Genomic DNA, 5,217 nt, shown 5'->3' with positions numbered 1-5,217 from the left:
CTCCACGTCCTTAGAATAGCAACTGACAAGCACATCCTCCCAGTCATAAAGCTTGCATCAAAGGAAACTGGGAAAAGGGATAAGAGTTTGATCTCTGGAGGAGAAAGACAGGGGAGGAAGCAAAGTGCTTGAGACAAAGAGAAGGCAAAGCCTGGGAGTTAATTATTCGTTCTGCACCCCGCCCAACCCCAACATAACGATGCGTAATGAGCATGGAAGACAGCAAAGTGAATTTCTAACAAAGAAAATGAGGCAGCAAAGACAGGGCAACCCAGGGAAACTGGAGGAATAAGTAGGGTGACCTTCTTCTGCATTTCTTAACGATGTCCTCCCTTCCTTGAGAAATACCACGAATGTACCCATCTCCCTGCTAAAATGACAAACAGCTGTTAACATCAAACTAAAGGCCGGGAATAGGACTGGAAGTTACGGAATGAAAGTTCTTAGTCTTGCCCTGTAACCCTGAACAGATAACTAAATGTTCTGTCTCTGTTTCCCCATTTATGAGGTGGAATCCTAAAACCAGACCCCAGGATTGTGTGGAGGATCAAATGACATCATGGTTGGGAAGACAGTGTGTGTCCCTCAAGGAGCCCTCCATGGGGGCGAGTGGTACTGTGTATGAAAATGCCAACCCATTGGCAGCTTGCTGAAGTGACTGTGTTTATTTTTAAATGTCATTGAATTTCATATAACATAATGATAGTCTGCAGTGTGTGTTCACAGTGCCTGCCCCACCCACAACTTCTACAATGAAGCCGTCCAGCCCACAGTCATGCAACAAGGTCAAAATCAGATCAAGATGGGGAAAGTGCTCAGCTGCCCAACTCTAAGGGGTGGGGGGGCCTTGCCACCCTCGGCAATGAAGGCCTTGGGGCTTTGGTCTTTTGGGCCCAGTTGTAGCTATTGAGAGCTGGCACCTCCGAAGCTGTGGTGACCCAGATGCACAGAGAAACAAAATCACTGATCTCTAAGCCAAGAGATCCCAGAGTGGGAATTGATGGGCAGCCCCAAGGGTTCTGCAGGAAGTGTATCACCATAAAAATCCCAGCCTAGGCTTGGCGCAGTGACTCACACCTCTAATCCCAGCACTTTAGGAGACCAAGGTGGGTGGATCACCTGACGTCAGGAGTTCGAAACAAGCCTGGCCAACATGGTGAAAACCCATCTCTACTAAAAATAGAAAAATTAGCCGGGTGTAATGGTAGGCACTTGTAATCCCAGCTACTCAGGAGGCTGACACAGGAGAATCTCTTGAACCCAGGAGGCAGAGGTTGCAGTGAGCTGAGATCACACCACTGTACTCCAGCCTGGGTAACATGAACGAAACTCCGTCTCAAAAAAAAAAAAAAAAAAAAAAAAAAAAAAAAAAAAATCCAAGCCTAATAAAAAGGGACATGTCACTCTCAAACTAAGATTGCAGGTAGTTTTGGTTCTGCATTAATCCTGAGTTGTTTTGTTTTGTTTTTTGAGATGGAGTTTCGCTCTTGTTGCCCAGGCTGGAGTGTAGTGGCACGAGCTCGGCTCACTGCAACCTTTGTCTCCCGGGTTCAAGCCATTCTCTTGCCTCAGCCTCCCAAGTAGCTGGGATCACAGACGTGCACCACCATGCCCAACTAATTTTTGTATTTGTCGTAGAGACGGGGTTTCAGCATGTTGGCCAGGCTGCTCTCAGACTCCTGACCCTCAGGTGATCCATTCACCTTGGCCTCCCAAAGTGGCTGCAATTATAGCCATGAGCCAATGCACCCAGTTTTTTTTTTTTTTTTTTTTTTTTTTTTTTTTTTTTTTTTTTTTTTTTTTGAGACGGAGTTTCACTCTTGTTGCCAAGGCTGGAGTGCAATGGTGTGATCTCGGCTCACCGCAACCTACGCCTCCCAGGTTCAAGCTATTCTCCTACCTCAGCCTCCCAAGTAGCTGGGACTAAAGGTGAGCACCACACCCAGCCAATTTTTGTATTTTTAGTAGAGATGGGGTATCACCATATTGGCCAGGCTGGTCTCGAACTTCTGACCTCAGGTGATCCACCTGACTCAGCCTCCCAAAGTGCTGGGATTACAGGCGTGAGTCACCATGCCCAGCCTAATCCTGAGATTTTGTAACACATCTGGAAAGCCAGGTGGCTTTACCTTTGATAAGGGCACCAGCAGACATGTGGCTGAATCCTCCCAGCGGACAGAAACTCTGGAAGTCAGATTCAGCAACCACAGAACTCACTTTAGTGCAAAGAAGTCAGGTCACATGGGGATCCCCAAATTCTCCCACTACCCATAGGTGGTCAGTGTAATGATGATGGTCCCACATTGTGAGGCTAGGAGAATGTCCGTAGGCTCAGGGCAGACTGGGGACAAGTTAGCAAGAATAATGCCGCCCCTGCCACTGCTGCAGTGTGTTGGTCCAGGACTCAAGTGGAGGAATTTCATGCAGAAATTCCATTTTTGTTCCACCATCATATAGAATTTATATCGGTGGTTACATTAACCATTTATTACAAGGATTGCAAAATGCAGAGAACTATCTAGAAAGGATCTCAACCTAACCAGGGGAGAAAGAGACTCTGACGAGCAAGTGGTTTCCGAAGTGGCCCTACGCTATTGTTTCTGGGGCAGTACCTGGATGTGGCTTTGGAGGAGGTGGAAACACTTCAGACCTTGCATTTTCACAGCTGGAGGGTATTAGTTGGGCACATATTGGAAACTGTATCCTGGAAGGTGAGTTCCCGGAGCCTCTTAGATCCATGCCTTTGCTAAGTGAAGTGAGCTGTCCCACTTTCAGCTATGGTGTATCACACCAGAGACACCATCCCCCAGCTGATTAGAACAGAAGTGACCCAATCCAAAGGGAAGCCAGTCACAAGATGGTCACTGTTATGGGTTGAATATGTTGAAGTCCTGACCCCCTAAATCTGTAAATGTGACCTTATCTGGACATATGGAAAATTATTTTACAGGTTTCAGAGGGAGCATGGCCCTGCTGCCACCTTGATTTTGGACTTCTGGCCTGCAGAACTGTGAGGCAATACATCTGTATTGTTTTAAGCCAGCCTGCCTATGGTAATGAATACAGCCAGGTACATACCTATAATGTGGCCCAGTTCCAAAAGCTAAGGAGACCTGTTACGGGTTGAATCATGTCCTTCAAATTCTTATGTCCTAACCCCCTGTACCTCCAATTTGACCTTATTTGGAAATAGAGTCATTGCAGATGTAACTAAGGTGAGGTTATACTGGAGTAGGGTGGCCCCAATCCAAATACGATGGGTGTCCTTCTAAAAGGGGAACAGAGACAGACACAGGAAGCCAGAGGTCAGGGTCATGCATTGCAAGCCGGGGGGAATGCCAAAGATCGCCAGCAAAGCACCGGAAGCTGGGGGGAGGCTGGAACAGAAGCCCGGGCCCCGCCCTCAGGAGGAGCCAGCCCCACCGTCACCTTGATCTCGCACCGCGGCCTCCGGAACTACTAGGCTGCTGTTAAGCCGCCCCGTTGGTGGGACCTTTATTACAGCAGCCCTAGAGAGCGAATGCAGAGCTAGCGCAGGGCTCCCTCGTGGGAACTGAGCTAAGAAATACCACGAGAAGGAGGCAGTTTCCGATGAAGGGTAATCGGAGAGGTCTGGAGACAGCACCATGGCCGCATCGGTACCCAGCAGTAGGCAGAGGAGAGAGGGGCACGCATGGGAGGATGTCCAGGGGGAAGTAGAGACTCCTGAAGGAACGGCCCTGGCCTGTCCGCAGAGCCCTTCCCACCCCGACGGCATCCCTCCGGCCATCACTCCTCATTCCCTGAGCTTTTTTTCTTTCTTTCTTTCTTTCCTTTTTTTTTTTTTTTAGAGGTAGGGTATCACGCTGTCATCTAGGCTGAAGTGCAGTGGCCCAGTCATAGCTCATTGCAGCTTCAAACTCCTTTGCTTAAGCGATCCTCCTGCCTTAGCCTTCCATGTAGCTGAGACTATAGGCACATGCCACCATGCCCAGCTACTTTTTTAAAAGAATTTTTGTAGAGACAGGATCGCCCTATGTTTCCCAAGCTAGTCTCAAACTCCTGATCTTAACAATCCTCTTGCCTTGGCCTCCCAAAATGCTGGCACTACAGGTGCATGTCACTGCACCTGGCCACCACTGCCGCCTCCTCCTTCTCCCCCTTTTTCTCCTCCTCCTCCTCCTTTTTTTTTTTTTTTTTTTCAGTAACTTAAGCCTCTTGCTATGAAAAGAGCCTAACTAGAGCAAGTAGCATGGGCCCTACTGGCTCAGGAAATGCTAATATTCTATGGGTAATGGGAATCTGGTGATATAACAACTCTCCAGAAATTGGGCCTTCTGTGTTGTTATCCAACACAAAAGAGTACAGCTTTCTCAGGATCTCCAGCCCGAGTACCTTTCAACACCCTAATGAGTGCGCTCTCTGCTTTACTTTGATGTTCCTTATTCCTGTTATCATTAATAAGATTAAGGGCTTCTTTGATTGTGGCTACTGCTGGAGACTTTCCATATTTTCTAAGCTGAAAAGGGGGAAGGAGGGGTAGAGGGAGAGCAAATGGATCATTTCCTTTTCAGGGAGAGAATGGGGCTTGAAACAATCACTGAGTCTTCCCAGCATTAAATAAGAAGAGAAAAAGCCAGGTACTCCTGGGGGACCTAGAGGAGGGCACTTTTGGCCAGTGAGCTATTTCAAGGTTCTGCCAATTCCCCAAGGGGTATTTGCAGCAAGACCTTGCCAGAACCCTCTAGAGCCTCCTAGAATGCTGTCTGTTGCCCCACCCCCACTCCCTACCAGCTAAACCCTGGTGCTTTGTAGGAGTGACTCACTTCTGAGGATCCAATAATGACTCCCAGAACTCTGTCCACTTGGACAAATTGCCCCTACACTCTGTTCACAGGCATAGGTCAGTGTTTAGAGTTGGGAATGGTTGTTTATTTGGAGATTAGGACTTTCCCATGAGGTTGTGGGGGTGGAGAGAGCAGGGGCCCAGAAATTCTACATCCACCACAGGCCAGGCCTGGCTTTTTAGAGTTGTATTAGGTGAGTACAAAAGAGGAGCCCCTGGGAGCTTCCCAGACAGGGCTAAACAGTTGGATTGATGACATACTTCCATAGGGCTCACTAGCAGGCTGGTGACCTACTTAGCGCTGTGTGGGGCAGCGGGGTGCACCTTTATGAGCCCTAAATAGGGACTGAGCAGCACAGGAACGCCAGGCCACTGGCTCCCTACTGACAAGT

This window comes from Rhinopithecus roxellana, chromosome 21, assembly GCF_007565055.1.
Source record: "Rhinopithecus roxellana isolate Shanxi Qingling chromosome 21, ASM756505v1, whole genome shotgun sequence".
NCBI classification, from domain to species: Eukaryota; Metazoa; Chordata; class Mammalia; order Primates; family Cercopithecidae; genus Rhinopithecus; species Rhinopithecus roxellana.
The sequence above is the reverse complement of the archived record's forward strand: the minus strand, read 5'-3'. Positions refer to the sequence as shown.